The sequence below is a fragment of the Lissotriton vulgaris genome, chromosome 1_1 (genome assembly GCF_964263255.1).
Source record: "Lissotriton vulgaris chromosome 1_1, aLisVul1.2, whole genome shotgun sequence".
In the NCBI taxonomy this organism is placed as follows: Eukaryota; Metazoa; Chordata; class Amphibia; order Caudata; family Salamandridae; genus Lissotriton; species Lissotriton vulgaris.
In genome coordinates, this window is record NC_141685.1 from 310480477 (window position 1) to 310502598 (window position 22122).

The following is a 22122-nucleotide window of genomic DNA, read 5'->3' on the forward strand; positions in this document are numbered from 1 at the left end:
GGGGGGCCGTTGTGGAGATTAATCAAGCTTAATGCCCAGAGTTGCAGAGTGTGAACCCATGATTAGGTCAGGCACCGAAGCGAGAATTATCGAGTCCGTGGACATTTGAGCTCAAGACCCTGCCGCGTCGGGAATTGAACCCTGGTCCCGGGTCTGACCTCTGCTTCAGGGTCTGCCTGCTCTAACCAGTGAGCCACACTTCTCCACATATAAGCTTTTAAGCAAATGAAAAAGCCTGGCGGCTAACTTTTTTAGAAAAGTGTGCACTGATCCAACCTCCAAAATCATTGAAAAACTTACAATCAATACTGAGATTCCTTAATTTTGGCAGAACATACGTTTTGGATTACGCAGAAAGGGTAAAACCTTTCTACGATTTAATAAAACCTGACCTTTCAGTTCGACAATGGACACAGTAACACACATGATGCTCTTTGTTCCTTACAAGCTGACATGATAGCTTCAAAACACTTACAGACATGCATAAATGTACGTAACCTGGTGATCCGAATAGTAGTGGGTCAATCTGGGTACACCTATCTATCATACAATGAGGGTGAGACAGAACCAATAGCATATAAATCACATGTATACACAAATGCTGAGACGCGCTTTGCATCAATTGAACAATTTCTAACAGCAGTACAAACTGCTGTAGTTAGAGCCCTAGCCCAAGGGAAATGTATAATAGTCGTTACCGCAGTTTCAGCCGTAGAGGCTGCCACAAAGGCAAGCGTTCCCAACGCTAAAGCCTTACATCCAAGAGATGGCTACAATGGGCTAATTCTCTTACTGCAACAGATGTAGAATACAGGTACGACCCAAATCTAAATACACAAGCATTTCTGCAATACGAACAAAAATATCCTCTACCAAATGAAATAATGCCTCTAGATCAGTATGAATACATTATTTACACTGATGGTTCTGTTCAACTGGCCATAGGGAGTAAACAGCAATACTGCGCAGCTTGTGCTATCGTTAAAGGACGTATGCAGGATGGAAAGTTTAATCCGAATTGCACAAAAACAGTCTCTTGTAGACTGCACAGCGCAGCTGGCAGAACTAAAAGCTCTTAATACTGGCACTAGTAAAAATGGATCGAGAATTCCCCACACTAATAGTGTGCGATTGCTTTTACTGTGTATAGTCATACAATGAATATTTACATCACTGTGGACAGAATGGGTTTAAAGATGCAAAAGTGGCACAATTATGCACAAAATGCTATGGGAGCAGGTAGTGGGGTTGAAAATGAACTACCAAGGGCTCACGTGATACACACATTGAGTCATCAGTGTGATAGCGTTCGAGTTGAAGGAAATTCATTGACTGACAAAGCCGCAAAGGGGGCTGTACGTAAGGCTTCCATAGCTGCAATCACTCGTTCAAAAACGAGGATAGATGGTGAGATAATAGTTGAGATTATTGCCACACACAATAATAAGTAGAACCAAAAAGATTTCCACTCAAGTACTCCTACAAATTAGATGCAAACAATGTTCCATTTGCTAAAATTCCAGGAGTGGGGGATAGAGTAATACCAAATATTGTTCAATGGTTAGGATTCATTCTAGCAGCACACAAGGGTATACGTTCTTCACATGCAGGAGTTTCTGCTACTGTTTCTCTATTGAAATAACGCTACTGGTGGCCAGTACTAAGAAGGCCAGATTAAGGACTATGTCTTGAAATGTGACATCTGCCAGCAGATGAAAGGCTCCACAGTAACACGTCCAGTGCAGACACCATTAATAATATCTGACAAACAACTCACATGCATTTATTTGGACCACTGCGGCCACTTAAATCTGATAGGGCTTACAAGTATAATTTGGTTGCAGTGTATTCCTGCTCTAGGTTCCTATGTGCGTGGCCCCAGACCTCGGCTGATGCTCGAACTGTTATAAAAGATTTGCAAGTCTTTATAGGGACATATGCAGTAGGCCCACTAAATTCAGCCAAGTAGCTCTCTAGGGGGTGTCACTCCTTTTGAGGGTCTATTTGGGATGAGAATGTGGGTACCTGATCTTGATTGTGAAGGCACAGTGGCGGATAGAAAGCCTTTTGACATCAATAAACTTTTGGCTGTTTTACAGGACTTAAACAAAACCAGGGCACTACAGAGTAATGTCCTGATGAAAAGGACCGCCACTAGGGAATTAAGAAGTGTCACTGCAAGACCTGTCTGGATCCCTAAAGTTGGTGATCTGGTCAGAGAGAAAATAGCAGGAAAAAAAAGAATTTGGGCCATCATACAGAAAACCTGTTCCTGTCCTGGCAGTTGGAGGAACAAGAACAGTACTTCTGCCACCAATTTGTCCCAATTGACCTGATCAACCCACACTATGTGGCTGATACTGAGTAGTAGGCCACGTGGACTCCTAAGTAATAGGTATCCTTCTCTCAAAACTATACAAGAAGTTCAAACAGAAAGACTCATCACGTTTGAAGTGTCACCTACACGGAATGAAGGACCAAGCAACAATGCAATGGAACTCGTTCCTCTTGTTACTGAAGTTCAAAATGAGAACTCAATTGAAAGATATATTTCTATTCGACCAAACATGGATATCTACGTCAACATGCCCCAACGAGAGCACGCTACAGTTTCTACAAAACCTGCGGAACTACGGAAGATTGGTCGAACTGCATCTGGCTATTTCATTGACTTTGACACCTTTTCGTTAGATCCAACGGAACCTGAAACAACGCCAGCCCCAAAAACATGTCTACAGCAATTTAAAGATTTTATGAACTTTCTTAAAAATATTTACCTGGTATCACCTTGGGTGGAACTCTGGTTATTTACAGGAATACTTTTCTTTCTTTTCCGGATAGGCCTAGTAACTGTTTTTAGTATGCTTATTAATGGAACATATCTTCGAGAAAGCTCTGCAGCACAAAAAGTGAATGTAATTCTGAAACCGTATCTATCATCACATCGTGAAAGAAGGGACCTATCATCAGTGAACATTACAGCAGTTCCAATTCCTGATGGTACAGTATGAGACAAGGTTGATAACGATATATTTGGCCAGACTGAACCTTTAACAATACCACATTTATTTAAAATATCATTGAGTGATATCATTACCTCCAGTACATTTTCCGATGATTGAGATTATGAACTGTAAATAATATGTTGTATGATTTAGAGAAGTCTGCTGCTTTTTCTAATAATAAAATGTTGGAAGACACGTAAGACTTTGAAAAAATGTATTGGTATCAACATTATGGTCATCACTTTCTGAATATATCTGCCAATCCTAGGAATGTTTTCACATATCACCAATGGAAACATTGCCTGATACCGCCGAAAAGCAGTTCAAAAACATTTGCACAAATATTATTTATTTTTCAGGGTTTAACGTATCAGACACAGCCTCATATTACTATAGGAAAAATATGTTGACAAACACTAAACAGATCTATTCTGCTTCCTTTATTGCCCAGCTTTTGAACAAGGGTTCGACCTGTGGAAAGACACCATAGACTTAAAATCCATCTGGGGTACTAGAGACTTGCAGGTCCAGGGAACAGAGGCATTTTTTAGAGCATGCCTTATTTCTCAATGTTAGAAATGGGGGTGTCTAGGTGGCAGCGATCGGTATCTTTGTCCAAATAGGGACCCTTGCTTTTAGTCAGGGTAAGGGGGATACACTCCTAAAATAACTCCTGCTCACCCCCTTGGTAGCTTGACACGAGCAGACAGGCTTATCTCAGAGGCCATGTGTAAAGCATTTGTGAACACATACAATAATACAGTGAAAACACTACAAATGGACACCATACCAGTTTAGAAAAATAAGTAATCTTTATCTAAACCAAATGACAGAAATCCACAATACAGTATTAAAAAAAGGCTTTCAAATGGTAGAAATAGTTCAGTACAAGGCAAGTTGTAAATGTGACACTTTTCTCAAAAGTACCTTGGACGCGTCAAGCAAAAAAAAGAAATGGCCACAGGAAAGGTGATGCCTCTGTTCCTTTCATGCAGGGAAGGTGATGTGTCTGTGCCTTGCTTCGGGGGAGGTGATGCGTCGGTTCCTTACTGCAGCACAGGGAAGGTGATGTGTCGGTTTCTTACCGGAGAGGTGATGCGTCATTTTCTTACTGCTTGGGGGGTTGAAGCGTCTGTTTCTGACTGCGTCCCCCAACGATTCGACAGTCTTGGCGCCTCAATGCGATGCATCGATCCAGTACAACGCGGGACTACGTGCAGCCGCACAGCAGGCTTGCTTCTCAAGCCGCAGCAGGCCCTGCAACAGTTTCTTCAGCGATGCATCGGAAACAGATGTGGATGCGTCACGCTTTTTTAATGTTGTGTTGATTTTTCATCTCCCAGCAAAAAAACAGTCTCTAGAGGTCCTAAACAGCAGCAGGCGACTCTTGACAGGTTGGAATTTCCAGCAAGGAATTTCATTTGAGCTGGTGCTGAAGTCTTTGTGTCCCTGAGACTTCGGAACAGGAGGCAAGCTCAGTTTCAAGCCCTTGGAGACCTTTTCTTCAAGCAGGTGACAAAGCAAACAGCAAAGTCCTTTTTCTCCTTTCCTTGGCAGCAAGCAGCCACTGCAGACAGCAAACAGCACAGGTGCAGTATTCCTCCTCAGCTTATCCGGCTCTTCTCCTTGGAAAATGTTCCTCTTGATTCCTCAGAAGTGATCAAAAAGTCTAGGGTCTGGGCCCCTCTTTTTATACACCACAATCCTTTGTTCTCTGAAGGCATAGAATGTCTGTACCCAGCCAAAACCAGTTCTGTGGGGCACTTTGAAAGTGCACAACAACCTCCTTTGTCAGTGTGAGCCCTGGTGCCAGAAACACCACAGGGGGGGTGTAACGGTCATTGTGGAAGGCAGGCACAGCCCTATTCAGGTGAAGGTGCTACTCCTCCGACCACTCCAAATGCAGACCAAGCCTATTCAGCCCAGCTCAGACTTATCAGACGTCTGGAGCTGCTGCCCTTCTCCAGCTCCTGTCATCCAAAAGCCAGACATGCACGACACAAACCTAGCAGAGGCACACTGGATGGTTAGGCAACAAAATACCTATTTTCTAAAAGTTACATTTTCAAACACAGAATGTAAAAATCACCCTCACTAAAAGATGCAGTGTGACATTCTGAGTTCAGACGTACTAAACTTTATATTCCCATCTTGTTCCCAGGGTCAGTTATGTTTATAAGATGTTATCAACAGACTCCCCATTCTAGCCTATGGGAACAGATAGCCTTGCAATAGTGAAAAACGAAATTGGCAGTATTTCACCATCAGAGCACCTTTCCCACACGGGTACCTTGGGCCTACCAAGGTGACTAATATGTAGAAAAGGAAAGGTTTAAGGACTGGCAAGTGTGTGCACTTGCCAAGATGACATGGAAGGCCCCGGATGCACACAGACTCTGCAATGGCAGGCCTGAGTCACATTTTACAAGCTGCTTCTGTGGGTGGCACAAACTGGCCCTGGGCACACATAGTGCAATGTACTAGGGTCTGACAAGTAAATCAAATAAGACAATATGGGATCACTAATCCATAACAATACTTTACAAAAGGAGCCCTTGCACCTTGGCGCAGAACAGCAGTGGCAAAGTGACCAAAGCATCTAGACCAGCAAAACGTAGTCCAAAACACTGCAGAAACATAGGAGGCCAAAGCTAAAATCGAAGGGAGACCCACGCCAATGGTGCCAGGTCTAACATTCAACAAATATTGTTTTCGAAACAAACAGTACAACAAACAAACTGTATTGGGTAAGCCAGGAATAAAGATTTGAATACACCTTGGGTGCCTGCACCATCGCACACCGAGGATCACATAACATCACAAATGGAGGTTACAGTAGATGACATTTTGCAAAGCAATAGATCAGACCTCAGTTGGAAGGGATGGTTGATTTGCCCGTAGACACCAATAACTGTCAAGAAAGATTCTTGGGTAAAACTAAAGAATTTAGTATCCATAGGCCAGATCCAAGCTATGTGTGATTGGCTAAAAGCCTCAACACTCACATAGGTGAAACAACACTTATCCTTACTTACAGGGAATGTGGACCTAAGGGATTTTTTATTAGGTCCTAGGAAACCACGTCACAAACGATTCTATTATGCTGTCTACAATGAGATTTGGAAGATTTCATAACAGCAGGCCACGGAAAGATTATGAGAAATAGATCGTAGTAATCTATAGAAAGCTCTAGCAGTGGTTGACAATGGATTAACAACATTTAACATCCAGGATATATTCACAGCATCAATCAAGTTTGATGAATTACAATTCGTGAAAGATTTTAAGTCTATTGAATGTTGTTTGCTGAATAATTGCTTCGTTTGGATGACCATTTTGCAAGCCTTGCAGTGGCCACACTTATGGTGGCCCAAGGGTGCTGGGTGACCCCACATCCATTGAATAGATGGTTCCGGTGGAGGATCCAGAAGAGACCGCACCACATGGTCTCGCACAGTCTTGTGATTTCTGTATGAGTGCATAGGTCAGACCCTCCAGGATTTCGCAAAACGCAAAATCAGCACTTTTTTAAAAATGCCACGATTTTTACAAAATTGCCTGCGAAATGGACCCAAGTTCATTAATAATGAAAAGTAGACAAGCTATGTAAGAAATCAGCAAATACCAGAAACCATGTCCTTAATAAATCACATTTTGAAATATAGCAAGTGTAATTGATAGATCGCATCACTTGTGTTTTTTAAACGATTGTTAACCCATCGGTTCTCTGGTATAATACAAATGACGATCAGAAGTGGACACTCTGGTGTAGGGAATGCTCAATTCACACAGGCATGCGAGTTTTTATTACTTTATTATAATTATTAACCATAGGCCTCTGTTCTTCCCCTTGCGTCCTTTATGTTCATTAGATTTTGTTGATAGATGGTGATTAGAACTGTTAATGCTGCACAACTTTTAATTTACTATTTAAAAGAAAAAATATATTCCAGCCGGTTTTATGGGGGCCTACTGAACTTGGGGATAGCCAGTCAATTCTGACGACAAATGGGTCTGTTGGTCCTCGAACCCCAGGGACTAGAGATTACTTCAGGTTTAATGAAGCATCAACAACCTCATTGTTATGCTGCGACTGAAGGTGGACAGTCAAAGATTACTCCTGCTGACCGGTGCCAGTATATAGGGGCTCAGATGCATAGAACATATCAACTAGCTATAACAAGGTTAATTTATTGCAGGCAGTTTTAGAACTTTAAACAGCTTAAGACACTTATTCACTTGAAGCTTCAATAGTACAGCAAAAATAAACAGCCACAACCACACAGACAGGGGCAATCTGACCGCTCCAATGCTGCAGCCTCAATTACGTGCTGTACACACAGTGAACTAACACCAGAGTGTTTGTTACTGAAAAGTGTGGCCAAGGAGTGGGTGTGTTGGGCGCCAGGAGGCTCCACAGGCACTCTGCAGAGATGACTGGCTTCAGGAGAAAATGTGCTGACTCAGGGAGAGATGAAGGTGCAGCAAAGAGCGCCGGTGTTACTGCCTTACAGAGACAATCCTCACAGAGTCAAAGCAATGCATCTGGGGCAGTGGTAGGAACAGTGAGGAGTATGGCATGGCAACCAGGAAGGATGCAGGCTGCCTGAGAAGAAATAGCACCTCAGAAATCCAACATTTACCATCTACTTGCTGAGCTCTTTCCCTGCACACCTATTGGCTGGAAAAACAATGACTGGGTCTATACTCACGGGGACAAATGGAAAGAGATATAAACCGTATACTCCTTAAAGGTGAGGATTCTTAAACTGTGGTAGGCACTGGTTGAAAATCTCCTCAGCATCATGTGCAGTGGTGTAGTCTTCCTGGGGCATTTCAATAACGTCAGACTTGGTCCATGAGTGGCATAGTAGGTGTGCCAAGGTTCTGCCCTGCCAGTACCCTTTCCATATCATCTGGCTCTAGTCCCCATGCCAAAAACCCAGAACTCTCCTTCAGTTATTTCTCTCTTTCCCCCAAGATTAGCGTGGATCGCAGCCATCACCACCAGGCCCGGACTGGCCGTTGCGGGCATCGGGCAATCCCCCGCTGGGCTGCATGGTTGGGGCCGGTTTTGGGCCCCTGGGGGCCGTTTTTGTTACAGGGCCGTTACGCTGCAAAAACGGCCCTGTAACAAAAACGGCAGAAAAACGGCCCTGGCACAGAGCGCGGTCGCACAGCCCCCACCCGTGGTGGGGGGGGTGGAGGGGGGCTGAGCACTTTGCCAGGGTCGGTTCTGGTTCCCAGTCCGGCCCTGATCACCACTGTGTCTTGCTCCACAAAAAAAGGTTTACTCTTGTGAAAGGATCTTTTTTTGAAGATAGCACAGTGGCCTCAGAGAGTTTTCAGGATACCAGATTGTCTGATTATGTGTGTTCCTCGGATTACATCCTTGAATGCCTCCTACACAGTGCTTCATTCTCCAAAGAATCCACATTAGGAAGAAATATTCATGCCACAAAACCTACCTTGTTGCGACATGAAGGGCGGAGGTAGCAAAATGGGCGTGAGCCCGTGGAGGTGCAAAGATCTTTCGAAGACAAACAGATCAGTAAATCCTGCAAGCCGGAATCACAAAGGTCTCACTGCAAGGGCAGTCAGGGGGCCTCTCAACGCATACCAGGGCCCATGGTCCCACCCCAAAGGAGGCACTGACTGTCACTGCCCGGGGGTCCTCTCACCACACAACAGGGCACCTGGCCCCACCACAAAGGGGGCACTGACTCTCAATGCCCGGGGGCCTCTCACCGCACTACAGAGTGAAAACCAGAAAATCTGGATAAAATCATGGCTTCCAAGCTTAAATTGTGTGATCTTAGGCAAAAATGTAATTTCACTAAGGTAGGTTCTGGAATACCATTTCCCATGGGATGCTACCAGCCCATCTTTTATGGGCTTCTCAGAACCTATACTAAAGCAAATGGAGGATTGCATTTCCAATGGATAACAGCCTTCACCTGTGGGCTGCTTCCTCTGTTCCATATCCCAGATTGCCTATTTCATAGCGGAATACTCTGCTAAAACAGTTTCCATTGCTTTAAGGCTGAGAATGAATGATTATGAGTAAAATAAAGTGCCACAAAAATGCTGCTAAATTTCCATATTTGTGCCGCTAAATTTCCCTATTTGTCCGGCTAAATTTGCTAATCCATGCTGCTACATCCTGGGGGGTCTGATAGGTGGGTCATAAAGTTCCAAATCATCAGAGATTAGGCCCCAATGTTGATTAATGATCTTTCTGATTATGTGATTTTGAGTGCTGAATGTAGTGACACATATCATCCTCTGTAGTAGATCTTTCTCACGTGTGTTTGCAGTTAGCAATGTTTCTCTGTTATTGAACCAAACTCTTTTGCAAGCCCGTTTGACAAACCGCTTTGGGTAGTCCCTCCCATCGAATCACGAATTGTAATTCATCAAACTTGATTTAAGCCATTATCTGCCCCTGTGAGAGAGTATATGTGGGCCAAATTCAAGAAACGGTTAAAGCACGCATACTCCAACATTGCAGCAGGGTCCACTGCTCTGTACCAGGAGCACCACTGGTGGACCATTTCCAGAATGCCCAACACGAAGCTGAAAGTTTGACGTGGATAGTCCTAGAAAAGGTCACACTTAGAATTAGAGGAGGAGACATTCAGTCCATCTTGAACGTCCGAGAATGTAAGTGGATGCATATATCAGATTCAATCCAGAATGGTCTGAACGAGTTGGATGCGAGCAGCGCGCAGCAATCTTGCCTAACTTCAGAGTAATCTTGTTTTCCTTTTAGCAAGTACACTCCGTCCACATTTTGTCCATATTCATCCTCCATACTTAAGGAGCTCTGTTATGTGTATGGATCAATGTTAGTGATGGAGCAGATTTCATCTGGAGTCAGGCATTGCTTTATTTTTGTGCTTCAGACAGACTGCATTTAAATTGACACGCACATTTTGGTGCAAGTGAAATCAAATGGCACATGAGACATGAAATGAGACCTAGTCAGTCTGAAATGCTTTTGCTGAATTGACATGTGTTTTTGCAGTGTAGAGAAAAACTTGTGATTTAAGTGGTCTTTTTAGCTTTGAACAATAACCATAGAACGTGTTCTCTCTTCCCAGCTCATTTTTTCCTTGCAATCTACATTCACTATTCCTGTCTTAGGAGACTTTGGCTTGTTGCGTATTTGGATAAACCTGTTCAGTTTATAACACCTCTTTTTATAATGTGTGTTAATTAACATATGCACCAAACACTGTGTGCGCTTTGAAAATTTACACTAGTGCATGTTTATGCTACGTTGCACATTTTTATTTTTGCATGTTGAGTACAAATAATAAGAAAAGCTGTTTTAAACTAATAGCTTTGCTAGGAAATCTTTTACAAATGGTATTAGTATGGGGTCTGGAAAATAATGGGGTTATTTACATAAAGTTAATACTCTTTTGTGTTTGTTTTGTTTTTGGGCCTAAGATAACATGGCTGCCTGTGAATCCAGCAAGGCTGTGACTTGCATTAAAAGAAGAGATTGTACCAGCTTGCCTCATGAACAGAAAGAGTCAAGGCCACTGTGAATTGTACATTCCTGTCTTTGTGCCAATGTGCCAGTGTTAGTTAAAGTAAAATCTTCGAAAGTTTCTGGATTTGCTGCCTGCTGATTGCCGTAAAGCAGTAGTCCATGCTACCGTAACTTCAAGACTAGACTACGCAAACGGTGTATATCTTGGTCTGCCGAAGTATGCAATCCAAAGGCTACAGATGGTGCAGAATGCGGCTGCGAGACTGATCAAACATATTCCGTTTAAGCATCGGGTCTCTCCGCATCTACGCAATCTTCACTGGCTTCCAGTGGTAAGCAGGATCGAGTTCAAGGCTCTGACCCTGGCATACAGGGCACTCCAGGGTAAGTGCCCTAACTATCTTAAATTAAGACTCCCCCAGTACCATCAAGTGCGGTCCTTATGCTCAAACACGCTTAACTTTCTCGCTGTCCCCAGATTTGCGAAAGCCCGTCTTGGGGGGAGATCCTTCTCGGCGAGAACAGCTAGTTTGTGGAATGCTCTTCCACTCTCGATTCGCAATGCCAAGTCAGAGACCTGCTTTAGGAAACAGCTAAAGACCTGGCTCTTTGATCAGTAACTCCATCTACTGATCCACTATCTGGTCTGTATCACTTAGTTCACGTTTGCTGCTCACTAAGCGCCGGGACACCTCCGTGTGAGGTAGCTGTTTGCGTTCTCTAAAAGTTAGTATTATTATTACCACAGTAGTTATGACAATCTAATATATGGGTATGTGCTGAGCTCTGTTGAAACTTGTATTTTTGGTTGTCAAAAATGTGAGGGAAATAGAGAGGTCAGGTTCCCAGCTCTTGCACTGCCACTGCTTGCCCATACTTCACAGAATTATATATGTACCTGTGCAGGTCTAGGATGCCTTGACCTTCTTTCTTATGTGTTAATGTTATTTCAGTGTTTGTAAAGAAGGGAGATATGTTATACCTGCTGCTCAGCCAGTGTGACTGAGGTTTGTGGAATGTTGGTGTGGTGATGCTGTGGAATGTGGAGGTCTGAGAGAGTCAGTTAGGGAATGGTCTGAGCAGCAGGACTGCTGCTCCTGGTTAGGATCTAAATCTTAACACCTGTCTTAATAAACATCCTGCTTAAACTACTATGGACTATTGGAAGTCTTTCTATTACAACATGGGACTACCCAGAGTGTTCCTTTTTCTTCAAATTCAGGTTCCTTAGTTCCAGTTGTTTTTTTTTGCCTTGCCCCCTTTACCCCACCTGACCCCACCTGCCCCCAAACCCCCACCCAACCTACACCCTCCCTTCCCACACCACCTCCCCAGAACCCACCCAACCTCTACCCTCCCCTGTAGTGAGGCATTAGGACCGATGGTCCCTGAGAAAACAAGCCCCGGAGACCCAGATGCTCCCCCTGCCTAAACCCAATATAGTATTATCACACAAAGCACCCCCGCCACATATACAGTATAAAGAAACCAAGCCCAAAAAAAGATAGAAAAAAAGGAATATCAAAGACACTGGAAAGCTAGAACAGCATACATGATGGCTTGTAAGTACTCTTTGACCAGCACCTAAGAGGTGAAAAAACGAGTATGTTCCTTATATATGATATTTAGCTTAGCTGGGTTAAGGAGAAAGGCTTGGGCACCTTTGCCCTGAAATGGAGCAATGAGCTGACATAGCTACCAACGTTTCTCCACCGTCTGGTGACAAAAATCTGTAGTAACAAAAAAATTCTATCCATTTACCAACACTCTTTTTATCTGGGCATGCAAGTTTGAATTCAGCCTGGCGGGCCAAAAAGTTATTGAGTGAGATTAGTATCACTCTAGGTCTAGAAGTAAACGGAAATCAGTGCGCTCTTTGGATCTCTGGTTGCCAGTCTCATCGTGTGAATACGGGAAAAGCTTCTGAAAATAACTCAATGATGTATTTGTGGGGGTCCTGGCCTTCTGCGCCTTCTTAGATCTGCAACATTCTCAGATTATTTCTCCGGAGGCGATTTTCCATGTCTGTCAATTTCCACTGTGAATCCTCTTTTAATGAATCCATAGCCTCAGTTGCAGCCTTCTGAGCTGCCAGCTAATCGTCCAGACATGAGATCCGAGCTTCTGCTTCATTAAACCTCTCTGTGAATTCAGAGCATGACTTCATAGAGTTCTGAAGTTTGCCGCAAGCACCTTGGGTCAGTTGACTCTCAGTGCTTGTTTCTTCCCTGTGGGTCATTATAGTCTGATATATCAAAGCTAACAAAATCTCATCAGGTGTATCTACCATGCTCTCCTTGTTGAACTCAGGGATGTGCCCACTAGCTGCCCCCAGTTCCGCCGAAAAAGAGTAGTTCCATTTCAAGGCATCATTGCCCGTTGCCTGCATAGCCCCATATCCCAGATCATGTCTCTTACGCACTGTCCGAGGGCTGGCTTCCAGGGTATCGGTGCTGTGTCATCAAGGTGCCTGCTGCTTCGCTCACTAAGCCCACTACCATGAGAGCCGCCCCTTGCACAACATTTTAGAATTGACAGAAGAGTCCGAGTGGTCTGATAGAGAGTTGAAGTTATCCCCAGAGTCGGTTTCCTTGCTCGCATTCTGGATATCATTTTTACTTAATGCGCCCAGGTTATCTAGGTTTAAAGGGTGTCTCTCTGTCCATCCTTTACCATGGCTTCTTCTAGTCGACCTTTGTCCTCCGCCTCGGGTCCTGTGTTGATTTTCGTAGTTGGGTATGATGGGTAAAGTGATACTGTGGCTTTCACCCCCTCTTACACCTCCTGCTCTTGCCTTTTCCACTATCAGAGCTTCACCCTCTGCTAATTGCACTGTGCTGCGAGGATCTACAGTTCCATGTGTTGAAGAAAGATTTATAGATTTACACATTTATTCCGCCAGTCCAGTACTATCATTCTCTGGTGTATGCAACAAGTTATGCTCTGTCTTTTTCTTCTCTTTTCCCGAGGTAAATAAAGGGGGAACAAAAGCGCTTACCCAGGCTTTCTCATTGAGCGCCCTCGCGTTTCTCCCCCAAGGTATCGCTATTGCGCCTGCTATTGCCTTTACTGAATACTGCAGTGATTGCAGAATTTTTACTATTAGGACACAGGATTTCCCTTGCCCTGCATTGGGAGGCATCGCCAGGTCAGCTCCCTCCCCCTCCATTCACGCAGCCGTCTGTCATCGCGGCTGCCACACTGCACAGGTGCCAGCACCGCGGCTGTCTCCAGATCACTCCCAACTGCCGCAGCAGCCTGCTCCACAGTGTCGCCGGATCACCACAATTCATGCTGGTCTACAGCCCAGAGAGAAACCGGTATGTGTGCCCAAGTCCCCACAACAATTACCAGTTTTTTTTTTTCAAATGCCTTCTCCTTTGCAGGCGGGGGAGGGGGGCGGGAGCACCAGCTCACACGTCCGACAGCACGGACGCCATCTTGCTTAATTCCAGTTTCTTAGTTCCAGTTTCTTCAGCAGGTTCATATACAGTATATCTACCACAACACGTAGGTTCTTTCCTCAATTTGTTGCCAGTGTTGTAATGGGTAAAAGATGTCCATGTAGTCGTAGAGTAGGTTTTTAGAAGATTCATTTATCATCCTTAGTCACAAGGCGAACTCAAGGCAAGTAGGTAAGTAGATGATAGTAGATAGACCCACCACGTCACCAGGCACCCTTGCATTCTGTGACATCACCAAGCATTCATCATTCCACTCATCACAAGCACTGCAGCACTCACCCTGGCTGAGCAGTAGGGAAGGTGAGCTAAAGAAAAGGTATGGCAACACTTCAGTCTCAACACTAGTAATGCTAACTTGAGGCCTAGTTATGTTAATTTTGGCCTACTGATATTAACCTCAACATATAAAGAAAAACATTATTTTGTAATCATCAAAAGTGCTGTAGCAGGTACAAGTGACGCAAGAAGTGACAGATTGGGACAAACGTTTCTAGAGTAGAAATATCACCCATGTGTGTCCATTGTTGACACAGGAGAACTTTAGCTTGTAACTATTCAGAACCCTGCATGCTAACTGCAATTACCGGACACAGCAACAACAGAGACACTGAATCTGAACCAAAGCGTTCCGGTATTGCTTGTGTTGGGCACTGCACGGATCACTGACAAAATATAGAATACAAAAACATAGAAGAAAAAAATATTGAAGTAAAAATATAGAAAGCAAAAATATCGAAGTCCTATCTACAAACAGGTAAGTACAAAAATATCGAAAAAATATATATAGTTAGTCAAAATATCGAATTTTTTAAAATGTCTTAAAAGTAATTTAAAATTAATGAAATAATAACTATAATTAACTAAAAATTACTTAAATAACTCTAAAAGTATTAAATAATTAATCTAAGTTAAAAAAATAAACATACAATGTAATTTTTTAATACATATATATATATATATATATTAACATAATATTAATTAATAATCTACAATATTTTTACTGTAGGATAGCGGGAGAGTAACATTTACTATTACCACTCCAGCAACTGCAACAGTAGGGTAAACGTTCGATAGCGTAGGGGTAAAAATTACTATTCCCACTCCAGTGAGTGCAACAGTAGGGAAAGCGTTGGATAGCGTAGGGGTAAAAATGACTATTCTCACTCCAGTGAGTGCAACAGTAGGGAAAGCGTGGGATAGCATAGGAGTAAAAATTACTATTCCCACTCCAGTGAGTGCAACAGTAGGGAAAGTGTTGGATAGCTTAGGGGTAAAAATTACTATTCCCACTCCAGAGAGTGCAACAGGAGGGAAAGCTTTGGATAGAGTAGGGGTAAAAATTACTATTCCCACTCCAGACAGTGAACAGTAGGGAAAGCGTTGGATAGCGTAGGGGTAAAAATTACTATTCCCACTCCAGAGAGTGCAACTGTAGGGAAAGCGTTGGATAGCGTAGGGGTAAAAATTACTATTCCCACTCCAGAGAGTGCAACAGTAGGGAAAGCCGTAGGGGTAAAAATGACTATTCCCACTCCAGAGAGTGCAACAGTAGGGAAAGCTTTGGATAGCGTAGGGGTAAAAATTACTATTCCCACTCCAGAGAGTGCAACAGTAGGGAAAGCGTTGGATAGCGTAGGGGTACAAATTACTATTCCCACTCCAGAGGGTGCAACAGTAGGGAAAGCGTTGGCTAGTGTAGGGGTAAAAATTACTATTCCCACTCCAGAGAGTGCAACAGTAGGGAAAGCGTTGGATAACGTAGGGGTACAAATTACTATTCCCACTCCAGTGAGTGCAACAGTAGGGAAAGCGTTGGATAGTGTAGGGGTACAAATTACTATTCCCACTCCAGAGAGTGCAACAGTAGGGAAAGCCGTAGGGGTAAAAATGACTATTCCCACTCCAGAGAGTGCAACAGTAGGGAAAGCTTTGGATAGCGTAGGGGTAAAAATTACTATTCCCACTCCAGAGAGTGCAACAGTAGGGAAAGCGTTGGATAGCGTAGGGGTACAAATTACTATTCCCACTCCAGAGGGTGCAACAGTAGGGAAAGCGTTGGCTAGTGTAGGGGTAAAAATTACTATTCCCACTCCAGAGAGTGCAACAGTAGGGAAAGCGTTGGATAACGTAGGGGTACAAATTACTATTCCCACTCCAGTGAGTGCAACAGTAGGGAAAGCGTTGGATAGCGTAGGGGTACAAATTACTATTCCCACTCCAGAGAGTGCAACAGTAGGGAAAGCATTGGATAGCATAGGGGTAAAAATTACTATTCCCACTCCAGTGAGTGCAACAGTAGGGAAAGTAAATACTTCATATATTAATAAAAATAAATTAAATATTAATACCAATAAAAATGAATTAAAAGTAATTACCAATCTGATATAATAATTAATCAATTAAAAATACAAATAAAAAGTAATTATTAAAATTCATTACCTATTAATACAAATTAATTACCAATTAATTAATTAGCAATTAATTCAAAATAAATACCAATAAATAAAATAAAACATTTAATTAATTAAAATTAAATTACTTCCCACCCTATTCCCTTATAAACCCAGAACCCGCCACAGAATTAAATTACGCAAAAATTAAATGACATAAAATTCATTACTTAAAATAAATTATAAAATAAATATGCACTTTTCACACATATACTAACATACAAAACACTTTACAAAATTCGATATTATTAAAAACTCGATATATTATATACTTCAATATTTTGACTTTCTATATTCATGAAAATCGATATTAAATTACTTACCTTAAATTAGATATTTTTGTTGACGATATTTTGTCCATTCTATATTTTCACTTCGATATTAGTGTTATTCTATATTTTTGATTCAATATTTTGTCTGTATACCGTTGGCCATTTCTGCTTGTAGGGTGAAGAAACATGCATAGTCATTGACTATTGTATAAAAACAGCCAGTGGCATTCTTCTTTGATGAAACACTGCATCATATAATAGAAAGGCACTATAAGTACACACCTCCGCTTAGTCAATGTGTACATGGCTATTCGCAAAGGGAGTTCCTGCTAGGACCCCAACATTGGCCAGTGTTAGAATGAGAGGACATTTCAAGGCCCGATTTGTTCTCTGCCGGAGAGTAAGGTACATATGGGAACAGCAGATACCAGGTCACAGAGGGTAAAGAATCTAAAGATTTGCCTTTGGAAAAGCCTCAATGAGTGACATATTCAAGATCTAATAATGTTTCAACTCTGACCAGTGTTCTGTGCAGGCACATGTTCTGTTGAGCAATGTGTATACTTAAAATAACACTTTGTTCAAAACTGATCAGTAACACTTTATCTATCTCCGAGCCAGCAATTTTCAGCAGAAAGAAAAGACCTGTTGGCTAGATTAGAATTGGCCTGTTTGCCCATGACACCACCATCTTTCTTTCTCTTACTAAGATGGGCAGTAGCAGAGCCTGAAAAGTCCCTTCCACATCCTCACTCCTAGGAAGTGTCAGCCTTGAATATTAAAAATGGGACTTTTGTTTTTACTAGATTACAGTCGCCAGTACTTTACAAGAACAGAATATAACTTGTGGTTTGGTGGAGGAGCTCTGATTACTCTAGAGACAATTGTACAGGTTGCAAGTTGCCTTTCTTGAAATGATGCAGACTCCGGCCAGTCTTTATTGTCACTGATACAGATTGTAAGTTGTAAGTTGTCTTCATGGCAGTGATATAGACTCAAAACATCTTTAATGGCAATGTTAGAGAAGGCAGGTTGTCGCTATTAGCCATGATACAGACTGCAAGAGGTAAATTGACAATGATATAGAGTGGAAGGCACAAGTGTCAATGGGTCCTTCTTGGAAACGATACAGATTGTAGGAGGTCTTTATTGGGAATAATATAGACTGCAAGAGGGCTTTCTTTTGGCAATGATACAGATTGAGAGTTGTCTTTATTGGCAATGATACAGAATGTACAGGGTTTTGTTAGCTACGGCACAGACTGCAAGAGGTGTTGATTGGCAGTGATAAAGATTGCAAATTATCTTTATTGCAGACACCAAGCAGTTTTTATTGCAAATGATATGGATGGTAAGTGGCCTCTAGTAGCTTTGATACAGACTGCAGGAGGCCTTTATTGACAATGATACTCATACCAAAGAAATCTTTTTTCGAATGAGCTAAGTAATAGGAATGAAAGTTACTGCATGCTTGTGTAGCTTCTACAGGTTTGAAACTTAAGATTTCTATTGAATGTATTTTATTAGTGGTTAACTTTAAGGCACATTTGTCTGAATGGGATATAAACTATTGAAATTGTGCACCTTCTTATCACAGAGCCTGGAACTTCATTGGACAGGACTGCCCTGTTGCTTGACCCAGAGAACTTGGAATACGTATCTGAGAGGGGCAGAGCCTCTCAGATCTGTTGCTTGTAACTGAAGGAAAAAGATGGGTCCTTGCTGAGAAGTGTAATTTACACCAACAAGCCCTGCACTCTGAAGACTGCACCTGCTGCAAAATCTGCCACTACAGCCCTGTGGAACTAACTTGCTTCATGACTAAAGAGTGGACTCCCTTGCAAGTTACAGGTTAACAAAGCTCACCTGGACCATCACCATCAAGAATACCCAGCCTGAAGTACTACAAGAGGATTTGTAAGGGATTTGTCCAAGTGAATTTTTTGGAACTGAAGTCCCAAATTTTTAAGGACCATCTTGGAGCTAGCAGACCCTTGTAGGAAGTTCTTAAGAACTTCAGGAAGAAGTTCCAGAAGTTTGGAGAACTTTGGAGCAACTTTGAAATAATTGCTCTATAAGTGGACCAACTCGACTTGGCCAGCCAAGCTGGCGACCCTGAACAGTGAGTTGGTCTGCCGTCCAGGTTTGTCCTGCTGAAAAGCTCCGGAGGTCCCACTTCCAGAGTATGAGCGAGAGTTGGCTGAAACCCAAGCCGGGGAACTCTCACCGAAGCCGGCCTGGTGAAGAGCAGCAAGAGACCCTGAAGAAAAAGCTCCATTGATGTTTCTAAGTCCGAAGGTAGGAGATGAGACAGGGACCAACCGCAAGAGTCACGCCACCCACCTTCAACCACGAGCCACACTGGATCCCTGGTTCATCCTACTGGAAAGCTCCGGAGGTCTGTCTTCCACAAGTTTGACTGGAGCGTGTCAAAAGGCAAACAAGCGAACCCTCACCGAATCCAGACTGGCTGAGAGCTTCGAGGGTCCCGGGAATAAAAGCTCCAGAAAAGTTTCCAAGTCTGAAGGTAAAAACTTTGACAGAGACCTACCGTGAGGGGTAGTGTGGTACTGAAAATTCTGGACCCGTGTCATATACATCGTCGTATCATGACGATTTTGGTCTCAGCAGACCGGTAATGGTTCGAACACTATGCACAAGCATTTCCGTCATGTTCGAGTGACGGAATCACCCTTAAATCGGAGTTTTCGTCCGGAACCCACGGGTTCCATTTTGTGATCAGCAGCCATTTTGTGATTGCCCTCACATAAGGCAATGACTAAAGGCTGAAACCAACCTGAAGGACACGTACACCTTTGCTGACTCCGCTGTGACCTGGGCAAGCTGACTCCACTGCCTGAAGCCAAACCTGTTCGGGCAGTTTCTTTCCCAGTGGCCGTGCGAGATCAGAATCAAGGCACAACATGTCATAAACCGATCACCACACACAAACCATGCCTAATCTCACACACACCTGTCCCTGTGTCTTCTTTATGACCTGTTTTACGAGGAGGAGGTGCCCGTTTTTATTAGGGGTCCGTCGATATCTGATGAAAGTTCTGGGCCTTGCCGGGTAGTTGATTATGGGCTGGACAAACTGAAACGTGGGCTTGTCATCATGACTTTGCTTTTCCTTTGTGGCAAAAATATGTGAAAATAAGGAATGTTTGCCTGAAGCATATTATTTTGTATATAAGGAGAAATCTGGTTTTGTAATGTTGAGCAGTCTCCTGAGAACATACATGCTGTTCATGCTGTTGTACTTCTAGGATACCTGTTACTGGCTGCAGCCAATAAATACTAAATTTGACTTCACCAAGAAGACTCTGTGTTTCTGTAGTCTGAAACAAGAAGGACTCGAAGTCTTTGGGTGTTCTCCCTGGCACCGCTGGGTTCTTAAAAACCAGGTACTTCAGTAGCTGCGCAGGGCTCCATCGCGGTTGGCCTACACCTTTGACTTTGTCCCGGTCTAGCGCAACCAGATGCCCCAATAGGTTCTTATGTGCAATATAGTGCTAAATCTTTAAAAACGCATATCTCCGGTTCTTTACATTGTATTATTTTTGGTTTGGTGTCATTTAAAAGATACAAATATTTCTTATTTTCATAAAATGGTGTTGGATTTTTATTACAAGTTGAGTCTTAATTATTTACTGAGTTTGTGGTATTAAATGCTTTACATACCAGTCTTTGAAGTTAAGCCTACCTGCTCGCAGCCAGGGTACCAAGGATTGAACATGGGAATAATTTTGAGCTGTATATTGGGTTAGTGGCCTTACTGCTAGTGGCAGATATATATTTGCCTCTGCTAATATTCCACTTTCCAACATCCACCACAAGGTAATTTTAACTTACCTCGTTTGTGATATCTTTACTTCCTCTTAGTATCAGGGTTGAGGACAGCCCTCTTCATAAGCACCTACAGATTCCTTACTAATAGCTCCATCTTCATCCCCCACTGAAAGAACTCCCTCCATATTGAGGTGAGTCCATCTCTATTACATGATGCTACACATGGATGAGGAGCATGCCACCCAAGGGGTAGGGAGGCCCAGCTTTCTCTTAAAATAAATATCTTTCTAGGACACATCTTCCAAAATCTAACTCTCGACACTGGTCAGCAGGTTTCAGTTTCCACGTACCCACTCTTGAGTAATTTCAGTTTATGTCGACAATAGAGTGTGCCTGGAGCCAGATTGGACAGAATGGTCCAGTGTATGAATCCGGCTTGAGTCTTCAGTATGTGACCCTTCTAAGAGGCTCCATAATGCTTTTTGCACTGAAGAGCATTTTCAGAGATGAGTCCTACTGGGTCTGGATAGGACTTAGAAGCAAAGAGTCAGTCAGATGGGCATCAGGCCTATCGTGAGAAACTAGATAACTCCCCTAAATTAACCTGGTCCACTACTGCTGTGGCAAAGTGTAGTGGTCTGGAACCAGATTATGATGGGAATCGGCACAAGCATTGCCAAAACTGAAAATAAAGTTTGCAGCATCTATAATTGACCACATTGGCCTATGAACCCTGTGGGAGGAGGAGTACATACAAGCACTCCCCAGCATTAGTCTATATAACTGCTATTCATTAGCGCTGTGAAGTCCAATTGCAACTCGGGGATGAAGGAGTAACCCTCGCATAAAATCCACATATCCCATCAGTGTTCATCATGGTACTAGACCTTGCTCCTTAAAGGCACACAGCAGGAAATAACTTGCATAGAGAAGATGTAGGGACAATGGGATGTCTAGCTAGGGGGTCTAATCACATTTTAAAGAGTATTAAAATGTGATAAAAAAACTACTACTGTCTAGAGAGAGAACCATGTGGCATTTCCATAAGAGTTTGACTTTGTACTATCGAAGTGTGAATGCGTATATGTGAGTGATTCAGGAACTAACAACACCCAAGAGTATTCCTTGCTCAAGTCAAGTTAATATTTATAAAATTCCATGATCCATGAGTATAGAGGTGCCTGCATACAACACCAGCTCAGAGCATGCAAAAAGAAATCTCAATGATTAGAGTGGCAGACCCTGATGCAGAGGTCTAGCCTGGGACCAGGGTTCAATTCCCCGCCTCTGCGGGTCTTGGGCTCAAAATTCCACGGACCTGATAATTCTCTCCTCGGTGCCTATTCCAATCATGGAGCCCCACTCTGCAACTCTGGGCAATAGCTTGCTTAATCTCCACGACCGCCCCCACAACGCTAAGGAGGCCTAGCCTCCACCTTGGGGGTGCCCAGGAGTGGACGTCTCACAGGGAAAGCCAGGATGGGTTCCACAGCGGTATTCGTACAAGCGCCTTGAGACCCTTGTGGGTGAGTAGTGCGCTGTACAAGTATCAATTTACATTTATTTACTTTTTACCCTCATCAGCAAAGTCATTCCAGCATCTTACGAAGGTTGAATGAAAAGGTGTTCCTCCTAGTG